Source organism: Anomalospiza imberbis, chromosome 14 (genome assembly GCF_031753505.1).
Source record: "Anomalospiza imberbis isolate Cuckoo-Finch-1a 21T00152 chromosome 14, ASM3175350v1, whole genome shotgun sequence".
In the NCBI taxonomy this organism is placed as follows: Eukaryota; Metazoa; Chordata; class Aves; order Passeriformes; family Viduidae; genus Anomalospiza; species Anomalospiza imberbis.
Genome location: NC_089694.1, coordinates 9,659,247 through 9,675,618, shown reverse-complemented (window position 1 = coordinate 9,675,618; position 16,372 = coordinate 9,659,247). Strand labels below are relative to the sequence as shown.

Here is a 16,372-nt window from a genome sequence, read left to right as displayed (position 1 = left end):
ATCCTCCTCACAAGAGCAATTTAGTTAACTGAACTAAATCCATAACATTATTGTCATGGTGGGCCTCTATAGGTGGTCCTCTAGATCACATCAAATACATCCTGGCTTTCAGATGCAAGTGTGAGGTTAGATGAAGCTGGCAGGTAGAAAAACACATCTTTGTATTCGTAAATTCAGCCAATTTGATCAGGACTTGCTGAGAAAGAACCCCATGGCACCATTTTAGAAAGGAAAAGAGATGGAAAACACAGATTCACTATCCTATTTACTAGAGGTTTGAACTTTCAAACATAACTGTGAGAAAAATAAGAGAGAACACAAAATAGACTCAAAATTATCATCTTATCTCTATGTCCACACCTGTGGCTTTGTTGACACAAGGCTACATTACAAGAGATTATCGAAGTGGGAGCTAACCTTCAAATCTTTGTAGCATAAAGTGAATGTCAAAGTCATCATCACAAGCACAGCAGATCCTATTTGCTCTGTTAACTGCATCAGTAACATCTTTTCAATATATGTCTCTGAAATACACTTTGTAAGAAAGAAGATTGCTCATTGGAACAGCAAGGAAAGAAGCACGGAGATACTTTGCTAGAAATAGAGACCTTGATTTATGCCATTGAGATCAATGGAAATTCAGAGAAAAGCCTGAATAAGAAGTGTGGAATTTGACCCTAAATCAGCTTACACAATTTTCAACAAATTGAGTTTTTACAATCTCATGGAAGGTCTAATTATGTTGTCATAAAAATCTCAGCACTGTTGAAATCTTATTTCTGAAGCTCTCAAAGAGGCAACTGTAAAGGATTTTCTTTCCCTTTTTGTTCTGATAATGGACAATATATGAGGAGGCAGATTAGGGAAAGCAATCTGGGACGCACCCCTTCCATCACCTCTCTGACAAATGAGGCCAATAAACAATGGCTGGGTTTTATTAAGTCAGATTAAGGACCAGTCTCAAATTCCAACTCTTCACTTAGACAGTTACCAGAGATAAGGACAATTTCAAGTATGTTTCACACAGTGGTGAAGGACTTCTCTCTCCAAATATGAAACATGGTTTTAAATGCCTTAATTCATGAGGTGCCATAAGTAAGTGTTTAAAGACAGATATCACAAACATCAGACTTCCTTGTGTACCAGAAACATACAGAACTTCAGAAAGACAGGGCAGAAAATTTCAGGGATACAAGAAAAAATTTTCACAAGTTCAACGAGAACAGATGTTTTATGGAAATATTTCAGGTTTAGCAAACTTCTGCCAAAGTCCTGGGAGTTTCCATGAGAAACCCAAAGATGTCCTGGCACCTCACTTGCTGCCTTTTGGCAAAACTGGCCTTCCCAGGCTGCTGCTGGGGACAGCCCATGGACACAACATCTGAAGAACATCTTCCAGTTGATGGCCTCCAGCTGCCATGGCCTTGGGTGGGCACAATGAGGATCACAGGGTTCTCCAGGGAGGCTCAGAGGGCAAGGTAGGGAGGCCCCTCAGGGTCAAGGCTACTATGTACCCTGCTTCAATTATGAACAGGATGACAGTTATGTTTCCAATTAAAACATTTCAATGTGCTCAACCTTCCAGTGAAATGGAAATTCTCACTTGAACAGATCTGCTCAAAGCCTGCTGGTGTAACTCAGGTCTCTAACATTTAAATTATCACAAAATCTTTATTACTACTACTCACACCTGTGGCATCAAATACACCACATTTAGAGCAACACAGCATAAATGTAAAACTCATATAGTAGAGGTAACGAAGGATGGGTTTTACTGGTCCTCCCAAAAGCTGGCATTACTGTTCTATCAGCAGCCAGGAAATAATTCCTTGCCAAGACTTGCTTTAGTTTGTGAAAAACATTGATGCTCAAATGAAGTATTTTCTTCTATGATTTTTTTTTTTTTTTAAGGAAAGCATGTGTTTCTGGTCTGATTTATCCAAGAAATTCCTTCAAAATTAGAACCAGACAAAATTTCATTTCAGCTTTGTTTTAATGAAATTACATTAGATAGAAGAATTGTCTGCTGTGGAGAAAGTAATCAGTATTCATTGCCAGTTGTAAGGTGTCGGCTAGGCTGACATGTTGACAATGTGTATTTCCACACATCTTGTTTTAATTTCAAAGCACAAATCTGTAATGTAGAACTGTATATTCCTAAGGCTGCACTATCATTCAAAACTGGCCGTGTTTGGTCAGACTAAAATTCTCTCTTGCCCAACATCTCCACATTCCCAGCAAAAAACCCACAGGGATTTATTGAACCAAAGCTTTTTTTAGTACACTCTTCCACAGCCGTTGTTTCCTTACCAGAGGCAGTATCCCCGGTTCCTTTGTTACAGCACAGCCTGGGTGCAGAGTACACCTGTAATTTGGGATACATTGCTATTGGAAACATGAAGTCCCCAGACACCATGGGAGTGGAACCTGGCTGTTCACCCTGCAGCTTACAGTGCACAGACAGCATTTAGAGGTTATATAAATAAGCACAACAAGCCATCCAATTCACTTTAACATTAACTATTTGCATAATAGTCTCTATTTTGTCTCACACTCAGTGAGTGATGAAAGTACCAACAACAGCAGGGTGGGGAACATGGAGGATTTGGAAGTTTTAAAGGAAAAATGTTACATTTTGCTGTAGACCAAGATCTTATAGATATCACTTGTCTGTTTGTATTGATATATTTTAAAGAAAAGATTGCTGAAAGTGTACCATGCAGCCAGCCAAGAAGCATGCACAGGATAAGCCTTACACCTTAATTGCATGGAGCAGAACACCACAGGAGGAAGGGCTTACTGAGAGGAAAAATAAACAGAGGAAGAAGAAACAATAAAAAATTATTGGGGGTATTTATATTTTATTCTATTCAATTACATTACATTGTATTACATTATATTATATGGACTGCAATGATCAAACACAAAAGAACTCAGAATGCCCAACTCATTTCTAGTAGTGCTCACTGTCTGCTCCAGCACTGTCTGCTGCTGGGGAAAGGGTGAGTGTAACCACCACATCTTATTCCCAATTGCAGACAGCACCACCAGTGCTGGGGATATGCAGTGCTAAACGTCCTGCCAGGCAGGATCAGGGGCTGTTCAAGAACTGCAGCTTCTCCCAGCAAGGAGAAGGTCTGGGCAAAGCCTTCCTTTGCTATGGGTAACTCAATCTCCTCCACTTTCCTCCTGAATGACTAAGCAGCCACTTGGGCACACCATATGCATGCACTTGTACCTGATGTTGACTCTCTGGAACACAAATCCTGCTCCTCTTTTAAGTGCTACCATTTCACAATGTGCCAACATACTTCATTTTTGGTAATAGCTCTTCATCTAACACAGTAAGACAAGTGTGCTTGCTCAGTCCCTTGATACTCTCTAAATAACATTCTTAGCAAGGAGCATCCTTTGCCAGGAGCACCAGGCTCACCCTCCCTGGTTGGAGGCCAGGCTCCCAAGGGTGCTGTGCAGTGTCCCACTCACTGCACCAGCTCCATGGCAGGATGGGGGGCAGAAGCAAACAAAGCTGCTCTGCCCCCAGGCACACACTGAGCAGTGAGAGGCCCATGAGCTCCATGCCTTTAGGAGGGGGTCAGTGCAGCAGGTGCCTCCCCTCCTCACTCAAAACCTGGTCGTGGGGTCCGTGCAGACCCCTGAGCACTATTTCCAGACTCTCTCCTGTTCCTAGCAGAGTCCTCTTGCCCATGTACCTGCTCACACAGGGTTTGCCCTTTTTATTACAGTTCAGTTCAAAACAAATGTGAAACTCCCCTGTATGTTTGGATTGTGCTCAGTGGTTTTTTCATATGGCAAAGCAGCTGCTCCCTGGCAGTCTCCTTATCTACAGCAGAAATCAATGCAATATTCTACTTACCTGTGATAAGTTGCATCTTCAGGTCATAACAAAATCCATTTTTAAGGGATTTTTCAATGTTATCTAAATATCTAACAGATAAATTAAAATTAAAGACATTTAAAAAATTAAAGTAACATTTATACTTTGACAATAAATCTAATATTATATAAACACATAATGCCTTCATAGATTTCATATCATTTATGGATTGCTCTTTGAGCTTTTTTTATTTTGGAAGTGATAATATGTGTAGCTTTGTCTTGTGTTTACCCAATGTATGTAGCCCTAGCTACACCACCAGATCTAACATGGTTTATTTTTTACAACTTGAATGAAAAAATGCAATCAATCAGACTCTCAACAAAGTCCCACCCTTTCTAGAAAACACCCTTTACTCTGGGTAGAGAGGAAGTCATTGAACTTATAAAACAAAAATCTTAGCACCTTGAGGAAATAGTATGAAAAATAAACCCCCCACCTGTAGAAACTCTCTGTAGGAAAATACACTGAGGTGATCTCAGATCAGGTTTCCACAGTTAACCTACATTCTTCAGCACTAAGGAGTAGATGTTCTCAAAAGCTGGCAATGACATTATCTTTCCTCCCTTTTTATAGAAACTTCTCTACTTCAAATGTTAAATTGATCTTTTTTGTTTTTTCCAGTGAAAATGTCAGTGGAAAACTTCATATGCACAGGTGGAGTCAGAGAAGGTAGGGGAATGAGTTGTCCAAGTCTCCAAAATATGTTCATTCTAGAAGATTCTGATCTTAAAGGATCTGGACAGGAAATCAGTTACCCAGACTGGGAGAGCAACTGGACATCAGAAGGAAGGCTGGAGTCAGGGAAGATTTGTGCAGTCCCTCTGTAATAGGCACAGCCTGTCAGCAGTAGCAGTGGGATGTAACAGTAAATAAACATCCATTAACTACTCAGAGATGAAAACCTCACCAGTTAAATAAGCTAAGGCTTATTAATACATCTATAGAGCAAGGCAGCTTGGAAAACATGTTGCTTTTGTCTGGTAATTAAGGAAAGCAGTTTGTGTGACTCCAGTGGATTATCAGGGAATGTAAGTCCAGCCCTTTGAAATGTCAACATTGTTCTACCACCCTCCACGTTTTAACAAAGTCACAGTATAAAAAAGGACTAATTAGTATGTTATGAAAAGGCAGACATTCAAAGATGATATGTGAGGCATTTCTGTACCAGAACCTGTAATTAATTACTTTGTGCTGGAGTTCAGATAGGTGTATTGAAAAAAAAAAAAATAACAGCAGACTCACATGAATGCAAATCTTTTAGAGGTCATTATTAATATTGGTTTTGTTATTTTGACTGACATTTCTCTTTCTCTTAAGTGCATTGTAATTTTGCTCTTAGGAAAAAGGAACTATTTGAAATGTTTTCTTTAAAATTTTCAAAGTATTTTCTAATTCTTCCCCCTTCAAAACACATCTCTTGCTCTGTAAGACTTTTCACAACACAGAAATGAAAAACAGCAAAGATGTAAGAGTATTCATGATCCAACACAATATTTAGGTAATATGTTTAATTAATGAGAACAAATTCATCATTTTATTCTGGTTATCAAGATGGTCTAAGCAACAGAGGATTTTCACCAAGCATGAAATTCATGCCATGGCCTACAGAGCTCTGTTAGAAACTTACTTGGGATACTTTTCGCACTACCAGTTACTCCATAAGTTTATTTCTATGCATTTTCCATACACTTATTAGAATGATGAAGTTGCAGCTGGTATCACAAGAGCATTTACATACTGCCTAAACTAATTATTTGGACAGAAATGACAAATCGTGCTTTAAAAAGGAAAATGGCATTGTCAGAGTTTCTAGTGTGAAGGAAGTACAGTTAAATTGAACAATTTCCGATCTCATCCTGTCCCAATAACCTTTCCCAGTCTTCTGAAATATTAATAAAAGAATAATTATTGCCATTTATGGTCAAAATAAAATGCTGTTAATGGCATATTATTTTATAGCAGTTGCTAGTATTTTCCCTTAGCAATTGCCCATTTATTTGACTTGCACTTGGCACTAGCTTGTTATTTCCTTCAGTATTACAAGAAGGGCACATTTAAAGAGGAAAAAAATGTCATTGACATCAAGATTAATCATAAAAACATTGATTTTTAGAATAAAAGGAGAAAAATATTTCTGGGGGAAAATGTGCTAACACTACACGTGTACAGCCTGAGATCTGGTTTAACCAGATCAACATTGGGTATAGAACCCCATTTACTGAACAGATTTCACAGGGAGCTCATGACAATCCTGCCTGGACTCTCTCCCCAGCTGGATTCCCCAGCTGGATTCCCAAGCCACTGGCCAACAGGGAAGAGCCTTTGTGGAGATTATCTGCCAGTGGCAAAATGATGTTTAACTCACAGCAAGACATAGGGGCGTTACAGTGCACTGACTGGAGCACACACCAAAGGGAGACAACACCCCTGTTCCCTTTGCCTTGCAATTTTATTCTCTCAATTTTTAACACTTCAGTGGTAGCTCAGTTCCAACCTACCAAGGTTCTCGGGAGGTGCTGGGACCCATTCACTCAGATAAAATTGATTTGATAAAAAAATCAAATGAAATGGGAAGTAAGGTAAACACACAGTGATATCTCTTTGCTTATAAGCTTTTTTGTTGGAATTATGCCAAAACATCCTCCCCCTCCTAAGAAAAAAAAAAAAAAACAACTTGAAATTTCAAAACTGTTAGATGTTGCTGGGCCTGTTTGTACCTCAGTCCTCAAGCCTTGAAACTTTTTGAATATTTTTTAGCATTATATATAGGAAAAATGTTACATTAATAGACATTACATCTAGCTAAATTTTTCAATTACTTCCTCTAAGAGCTGTCATATACCTTTTGCTTCTAAAAGAACAGGGAAAATCAACTGCATGTGTTTCTTCACAATAGTCGAATTGTAGCATTTGTGCAATAATTCCCAGAAAAATAGTTTGTATTTACATGTCACCATGTAAAAAAATAATGTATTTTACTCATTATTATAAACCAAGATGTTACTATTTTCCTTTTGACATTTTGCTTAGTGTTTCCTCACTCTAGAAACAGAAAAAAATCACAACGATCCTTAGGATCTGCTTTAAAACCAGACAGCATTTTTATGCTCTTCATCATTGTAAGGTTTGTAACCCACAGCTAACACAGGTGCATGAAGGATGCAGGGACTGTCAGGAAATCCCACCATGTATCCCATGTTCTCAGAGAAAATGTTTGCCTGTACATGGCTCAAAACACACAGATGATTCCTCCTGTACAGGATAAGCTTAGAAGAGAGAACATTTCTGGTTTAAACAGACAAGCCACAGAGCAACACCATCATTTTCTCTCTTATTTCTCTCATAGAATGAAGACATAGGCAAGAGTGGATTTTCTCCAGGGTAATCTCCTCAGCATGGCTCTGCAAATACAGATTTCTAAGAGTAATATTACACTCCTCACTCATGTGAGCTATTTCAGCAAGACCCATGACTTCATCATCATCGCCTCACAACTCAGAGGGACATAGCAAGTAGAAAAGCCCATCAGTTTTCGATATCATTCAGGTTCACTCCAACATCCCTTCCTAATTTTTAATTCATCCTGCCCTTGAGCACAGCTATTTGCTATTACAGGTAAGGCTGCACAAGCATACGGTGAGTGGAGGCCCAGTGATCTGGAACATCCTGTTTCAACTGATATTCTGCAGAACTGTTTGCCTGTAGGAGCTCAGCAATATATTTTGATAGGCTTGACTGTGCAGCTATAGATCTAGTTTGCTTCCTGCTTGGATATTGTTCATGCTTCAGTTATCACACACAAAATTAGTGATAAGCAATATTAAGCAGAGCGCTCTGTATCTCAGCTCTGCCGGAGAGGGCTGATAACAGACCCCAGTCTCTTTATGCTTTTTGCCTTTACAGGAACCTGAGTGACTGCTTCCCTGGGAAGCAGAAGGCAGTAAGTATTCTGAGCTTTATGTTAATGCAATGTCTGTCACATCCCTCTTGCACCTTTACCAGGAGCTTGAAAAGTCTTGGTGGAAATCCTAAAATGGAATACCTTTTTGCTAGTGCTTTTCCAATAGGGCTGCTATGATGCAGAAATAACTAGTAAGGATATTTTAGCAGCTTACTATGCATAAAAAATGCATGATCTTCAAAACATGACTGCTGATAGCAATTAGCCTGTATTTATATGTGTAACTGCATTCTTACCTGGTTATTGCAGCATACAGAAATAAGCTTTCAGCTTGATGTGTAACAAACCCACAGAATTCTTAATTTAATGCATGTTCAGCCCAGTAAGAACAGTAAAGAATCACATACAGCTGTCCCATTTTTTACAGCACATTTATAGCTCACTCTCAGGAGCCTAAATCCTGACTTTTCTTCCCTCGTTCCATTCTATCAGAAGCAGATTTTTCTAGAAAAGACTTAATAATCTATCTCCCATATTGTTTGAGTATGTTATTTGCACACTTGGAGATCTTTTTGCCTTCAAATTTTATTCTTGTGGCCTGATATTTTCCTTAAAATATCCAGAGGTTATACATGTCCTGACACTGTCCACCCTATGGTGCTGGTGCCACCTTATGAACATCAGCACAAAAGCCCTTTTTCTGTAAACAGGCTGCCCTTTACTTCCTTCCAGATTATTCAAGATCACATAAGTAAAACTCTGAATTGAAACAGTATATGCAAGGAACTGCAAGAAGACATGGATCCCTTGCTCCTTGGCCAATAAAAGTAGAGAAAATGATTCCAAATTTCCCCAACTGCCACAGCAGATGACAAAAGCTTTCCTGTTCTTCCACCTTGCATCTTTGACACTTGTATATTTTGGCTCTAGACCTAATATTCCAAAGCTTCATGTATTATTTGCTGTCATTCCTTAGTATTTTACTATTCATTCTGGATATACTGGGGCCAAAACTTTTATTTGGAAGGATTTGCTTTCAGCTCTGAAATTACTGGGCATTTCAGAGGGGAAAAATCAAATGCATGTTGAGATAATGGACTGAAGATAAGGGACCAAAGATAAGGAACCACAGGAGAACAACACTCTTTATATCACTCTGGCACGCACATATTTTATAAAACTGGAGAGGATATCTGATTAAGACCAATAAGCTAAAGGATCTTTACGTTACCTAGGTTTAAACTTCCAGCATGATCTGGTAAACCATTTGTTACAGTGCCAAAGGAGCCCCCTTTTCCAAATCCCTACCCTCAATGAAACAATACATCAAATTGAAGCATTTCCAGTGGTTGCTTTGCATTGGAGCACATCTGCCCTGTTACAAATGAGCACAGAACCCCAGTCATTTTTGTGCACCTCTCTCTATCCAGCAAATTACAAAGTGCTGAATTCATTTGAGATGTAGAGCAAGAGTCTCAGCAGGTGCAGGTATGTTGACTTACCATAAACAAAGGTCTAGCTCCTGCTAAGAAATGAAAACCATCTAAATCATTCAAATGTACTCTCCAACTCTCATAAAAACATTTGGAGTCATCTAACTGATAAAATATGTTAATTAAGTTTGATTGTTCTATTTAATCTTAAAAATTGTCTGGAAACCCGGGAGGATATTTTGTTTGGCATCAAGAGAACAGCAGACTCACATGAATGCCAGACTCCTGTGTGATTGGTTGTCCTGTTCCAGAGCCTCAGGAATCCACATCAGCACCACTGCACAATTTTAAATTCCTGTACAAGGAAAAATGGAGAGAACATTCATTCACATGTTGGATTTACCTACTTAACTTTATTTTTACACGCTGTAGCAGTCTCCTTATTTAGATAAGAGAGTGTGCTAGGTGGGCTATTAGAACAATGTGCTTAGTTAAGAACCAGAAGTATAAAATGAACAACCACTCAGATCTGCCCCAATGTCTTAAAAAAATGAAATTAAAAAAAAAAAAACCCAAACACCCACCACCACCACCACTCCTTCCAATAAAAGAAGAATAAAAAAAAAAATTTGGAAGGGTCAATATTGTTTGTATCATTTTTTTAAGCTTTGGCCACCTTGTAATCAAGAATCCTCTAATTTTCATCTGGATTTGCACTGGTCCCGAGATGAGAGAGCTGCACAGTCATTTTTCTGAAACCCGTGCAGGAATAATGAGCAACTCAAGAGCACAGACTCTGGGAGTCTATTGCCTTGTGAAGGCCCCTGGGGTTTCTTAAAAAGAGTCTAATGGGATCCAACAAGGGCAACTTTGATTCTCCCATGTGATTTGAAAGATACATCAACCAAAGCACAGAGATCATGAATCTGAAAGGCAGCTGACAAATCTAGAAGAGAAGTAGAATTTGCTGAGATTCCAAAGGAAGATTTATATGTCAGATTACTGACTATATTTCAGAAGCTGTCATTTCTAGGAACATCAGTTGGAGATACAATTATTTATTACCACCCATACAGAGCCCCATAGACATTAGGATGTATGTGCAGACATTACAGTCAGCAGCCAAAAAGAGACAGAAGGGAAATAGGAGGAGAAGGATAGCAGATCTTAAGAGGTAATCTGGATACGCAACACCTTTGATAGTTTACTTCACCATCTCAGCTCACAATTTAATTTTGGTTATGAGTTTCTATGAACTGTTCTTGAGATTTTTTTTTAGTGGGAGTAATGCTGCTAGTAGAGGCAGCTACTAACTTCAATTATAGTAAACATGTTACAAATAAATTCCGATCTTATTCTTGAGGACCTTGAAGGAGCCCTGCTATCCCAAATTCCCTTCTGTCAGCACGGCCTCCTGCTTAGAGCCTCTCAATACCCAAGGCTTCTTTCTTTCTCAGAGAAACAATTGTATACATTATTGAGCATGCTGTAGCAGATATACTACATTATTTTGTTACCACACTGCTTAATAGCATTCAAACAGAATGTTGTAAACACATAATAAATATCAATCTTGAAAAGATATTAAAAATTCAGAGAATACTAAATTACCCCATGTAGGTTAACTAAAGCCAGTATAAATTAATAACCATGAAGGAAGTTGAAATTCTGAAGTTCTGAACAGGTAATTTTAATGTCTGAAAACTTCTATAAAACACTGAGAGAACAAAAAATGTTTCTAATGTCACAATTTTATCTCATCTTTGCTGAGTACTAGTACATGGTTTTATGCCCAAAAATATATCCAGAAGAGTTCAGAGAGAATTATTTTCTGTAGCTGTAACTTTGTTTCACTAAACATAGAATCAGAGAATGGTTTGGGTTGGAAGGGACCAGTTCCAACTCCCTGCCGTGGGCAGGGACACCTTCCACAAGCCCTGTCCAACCTGGCCTTGAACATTTTTCCAGGTGTGGGGCTTCCACAGCTTCTCTGGGTGCCCTGTGCTGGGGCTTCGCCAAGCTCAGAGTAAAGAATTTCTTTATAATAGCTAATTTAAAACCACTCACCCTTGTCCTGTCATTCAGCTCTTCTGAAAGCTGTTACAACTCTGTAAAAATCACTCCTTCTTCAGTTTATATTGAACCTTTACAAATAAGAAAAAGGTTTCCTGGAGTAGAGGAAACTCAAAATTCCAAAGTCCAGCTTCTGTTCCCTTAGCAATTCTGCGTGCTGGGGTTTCATTCCATTTTCATTTTGTCCCAAGTCTTAAATATGCCAGTTCCTTGTTGAGGGAGTAAACAAGCAATCAAAAAAAAGGACTCCTCCACTGACGTCTATTGAGAGAGCTGCAGCTAGAAAGCAGGGTCACCCCTTTGTTATGGGGTTGGGGCTTTCTGGCAGGTGGGTGTGAGGATAACACTCAGGGCAGCACCCCCAGCTGCACACTCCTCCCACCCCAGACAGACCTGGTTTTTAGCTGACTCCTTTTGCCGTTAAGGTGAGCAGGAGATGCAGGTGAGAGCAGGAGCAAAGAGCTTTGATTAAGATGTAATTCTACATAGACAGACTAACACAAGAACAGAATACAGTGGGACCTTGATCATATATATGTTGAAAACCAGTACATGTTCTGGTAGATAATTGGCACAGACTGCTGGGTCCTAATAATGACTTCCCACTCACTGTGCCTTAAGATTCAAAATGCACCACAAACTCAAGGTGTTGCTCACAGAATTGTGCCCAGTGTTCCTCAGAGAGGTTAGAAATTCATATCCATTTCATTTGTGGTGACTAAGATACGCTTTTCTTACTTTTATTGCTTTTAATTTGAGATATAATTTTGGCTAATTTCTAGCAGAATGCCCTTGGTAAGCAAGGCATTTACACCCAGATTTTAAATTATCCTAAGGATTTAGTAGTATGCAATCCATTTATTTTAGCAGATGATAGGGTGCTTGCTATCAATCCTCTGCCAAATCTTATACCTCCACAGGACATTGACATTTAACGTGATGCACACACAGCTTTAACAGTGTGGTTGTTGCTATATCAGTCTAAGACACTGAGGTCCAAAGGCAGACATAGGACTGTTATTACCCCAGGTGGTACCTCTGAGGGGAGAAAAAAGTTAAGTTTTCAGGTACATATGGTATTCTTTAGCTCTCTTCTTCAGGGACACTAGATGCATATACAAGGAGCTGTGTGCAAACCTCATTTCTAACCATAACAATTAACTAAGTTAAATATATGGCCTCTTTCAAAAAATCCTGCCTTGAACGTTCTTTCAGCTTAAAAAATGGGATCTTTCTCTTCTTCACTGTCATAATATTTAACACAGGAACAGATTATTAGTTTGTGTGCTGCCTAATAAATTATGCTAAACTGACTGGATTAATGCCTTCTGGTAATATTCATTGGCCATGGTGCTTTGTTATCCTAGAGCCGGTGTGCTGAAAAGAGCAACCAAAGAATCACCAGTGCTGTAAATATCTAACCAGTGCATGGGGCAGAAAACAACTGGGCAAATAAAGGCAATCCAATCTGGCTTTATTTGGGTCTGCAATTACAGTAGTTATGATCAATGGTGGTTTGAAGTATATATTGGATGTAGATTTCCTATGAATGAATAAAACTCTGTAACCTTCAAATTAACTAATATACCCATTTCATTAATCTTTGCTAGTCATCACCAAAAAGTAAATCTCACTGTTCCAAAAATCTAAAGCCTGTGCATTTCCAGCTACATCAACATGCTTTTAAATATTTTTAATTGAAAGTAACTGATAGAAGGTAATGCAGCATTCATCTTGCTGTGGATGACACGAGGCATATACCGTAATGTTTTAACTAATGTTTTATTTAAAGACAGACTTGAAAAGTTGGTGTGAGTAATTGCCAGTTTGTCAGCTGAATCACTTTATCCTTTGGAGGAGCTTTTTGTCATTATATTAGATGATTCCCAATTTCAGTGCAAGACAATTTATAGGATAAATGTACCTTAGTGTCATGCATTCCATTCTTGAATACTAAAATATTATTTGGGGGGTCGTTTTTATAAAATTGCTACCCTTCCTATATTTACAGACATATTACTAAATGACATATGCATTGAAAACTGTGTTTTTATGGAAAAAAGAACAAAGATCTTCCTTCTTTTTCATGCATTTGGAAAAAAAAAAAAGTCTACTCATTATCTTCTTAGTATGATAAAATATTTCTGTATTGTGTAGCAAAGTTTAATCCCACCTAAGAATTTTTATTTTTCATAATGGAACTGTCTGAATGGAAGAGCTGGCAGAACTGGACCCCTTATGCTCTGAATACAGTATTTTCACATCAGATACTACACTTGCACATTGCCAAAAAGCAGGCTATATGAACAGCATTTCTAATCACTGTAAATCAATTCAGGATTATTTTGTGTTTTTAAAATGCTTACACTCCTTTGAAAGAGAAGAAATTCTGCTTATGTTTAAGAGACTGGCATATATTAATCCTCAAAACATGGCACAAAACCATACATTTTTGAACTCTAGAATAAAATAATCTCAAGGATCTTGTTTGAGTTTTTTTGGTTCAAATCAGCAGAAATGCAGAAGATTTACTGGATCAACTAAAATTCGAAGAACTGTATTCCTTGTCAAACTATTTTAATCTGTTTATATCTGGATTGTTCACCTATCTGTGTACAGAAATAAAATGTGTGTGAGACTGACTTGCACAGACATCTGTAGGAGAAAGTGCATCTTGTATTTTATGTAGGAGGGAAGCAGTTGGGAGATGAGCAAGAAACACATGAATCATCTTATGAGTACAATCTATATCCAACTTCCTCCTCCCAGGAAATAAAGTTACCTGACAGTTTAGCCAGTAGAGTGGGTTTCTGACAACTTTGCATAAAGTTCGTTTGAAGAACCCTGATATTTTTAAATCTCAGTAAGAACATTTTTGCTAAATATATCAAAAGCACTTGATCTGAACAAAATTAAAACTGGAGAATTAAAAAAAAAATTACCAAAAAAGCCACATCTTTGCAATGAAAGCATTAGCTTGCAAATCAGAGCTGTAGTTTGAAACAAAACTTCAGCAATGTTGCATCTGGGTCTGATTAATTTGGTCACTGTTTTTAAAATCAGCACAAATGATTTCACACACACCACCCCTTACCTTACCTTCCTGCTTTTAAATTCGCATGGCTTTGATTTTAAGAAGTCCCTAATTAAAAACTTCCTTTCCCATACTCTTTGGGTGGTACCCACTGAACTGAGCAGCTTTTTACACCTTCACGTTTTCAAAGGATCAGGGAAACATAACATATTTTGGGAGAAGCTTTGCTTCAACTCTCACACCTGTCCTTTGATGTCCCCCTGCGAGGTGCTGCCTTCGCTGCCAGAAGCAGCTTTCCAAGGCTCCCATGACCACTGAGAAGCAGGAAAATGCTGTTCCCCTGGAGGTTTGAGCTCTCCCAGGTGAGTCTCTACGGACTGTGCCTCTGCTTCTCATTTTGTACACAGCCAAGAGCTATGGTAGCTCAGGCAGGATCCCTTCCAGGGTCAAGAGCACGGCTTCACTAGGAAGGATTTCCATTCTTGCAAATTACTATTGTTTTCTACATTGCATATCTATTTTAATTACATCTTCATTTTTTCCATCACAGTTTTATGCAGTCTTTGATACAAGAAGGACAGACAAATGTTACTGAAGGAATACCTGCACAAGTAATTGAGATTTTGTAGCAAAATGAACCTGCAGATTGGCTCTGGGGGCTAAGAATGGAATATCTCTCCCATGCCAATTTCTCTGTCACAGCTTGTGATAGATTCTGCCCAGTGATTTTTAGGTCTTTCCTTATTATCAAGGAATTCACTTCCCATGACTCTGTGCTTACATTAGACACAGAAATACTGTATTTATATTTAGGGAAGTTGAATTTTTCAACCCGAAAAGAGACTAAAACATATTTACAAATGTGCTACAATCCTCTTTCAAAGTGTGTTACACACTTTTGAAAATAGGACTCTTCAGTTAGAAATATATTTGTATTTAAAAGAAAACAAAGCCTGAAAAAATTTAACTTGAGGGCCCAGAATTCTGATATTCTCAGAAAAAGAGCAAGACTTGATCAAAGGCATGAATTGAAGGAGTCCCTGGTTCTCTCTCTTTAGGAAGATAAGCAAGAAAAGAAAAGTAAAAACAGCAGAGCAGCACACACTCTCACTTTCAGTCAAATGGAATACTTAAATGAAGCAAATGGGGAAGAAGTGTTAAAAAGCATTATTCTGCATTTTTAAGGCCCCCCTTTCCAACTATTACATTTAATAAGTTCTTTAACAAATAGATCTTTAAAAAAAATATCCCCTTGAACAAGAGCTGTGTAACCAAATCTTCTACTGAAAAAGCATTTTTGGTAATGTTCAAATGCTCACTTCTTCCTTGGGTAACAACAGGCATACTAACAAGCTTTTTCACTCATTCCTCTGAATTTCTGTTTGTCAGCTCAGTTCTGGACTTATGCTGACAACAGCAATATTGTTACATTTCTACCTGGTGTAGTTCAAGCTACAAACATCAAATGAATATTGATTTTCTTTTTACAACTGAGAAAGCTTTAACAGACACAGCAGTAGTAATTCCTGGTAGATGAACCTGAATCTGGGACCAAAAGTACTGTTGTGTTATCATTGTCAGCACTGCTGAGAATGAGAGCTGGAGAAGAGCTGAATAGGCAAGTGATTCACAGTATTCTTTCATGAGCATACATGGATTGAAATCATTTGGGTGGAAACTAAAGTGAAATCTTTTTCAGAGAGTTCCTGCATCTAAAAACTCACCAAAATGATGCTTAGTGGGCAGATCTATCTTGAAGGAGCAAATGAGAACTGGAAGTAGGGTGCAGACGAGTTGAATGCATTTTCATTGACTGATCATCTTGAAACAAATTAAGTCATTCAAAACAGACCCAGAAATTCTGGTCATACCAGTATTTCATTAAAAAAAAAGTTTTTATTCTTTGTGGTTTGTGAAAGAAAGTCTGAATTCCCACATAACCTTATCTTTGTTTTGTATCTAAAGAAATTCTAAAAATCAAATGAAAGAAGACCCCAGCTAGAAGCACTCCAAAACTTTCATTTTGACCC

The 16,372-nt window shown here is 38.2% G+C and overlaps 1 long non-coding RNA gene across 1 annotated transcript in view; it reads right to left on the bottom strand.

The window, feature by feature from the left end:
- Positions 1-16,372, bottom strand: part of LOC137482508 (uncharacterized) — a 189,136-nt gene that overhangs the window by 90,497 nt on the left and 82,267 nt on the right. The window contains exon 3 of the long non-coding RNA XR_011004105.1: positions 9,506-9,590. This is a non-coding gene — a long non-coding RNA (uncharacterized lncRNA). The remainder of the gene's footprint in view (positions 1-9,505; positions 9,591-16,372) is intronic.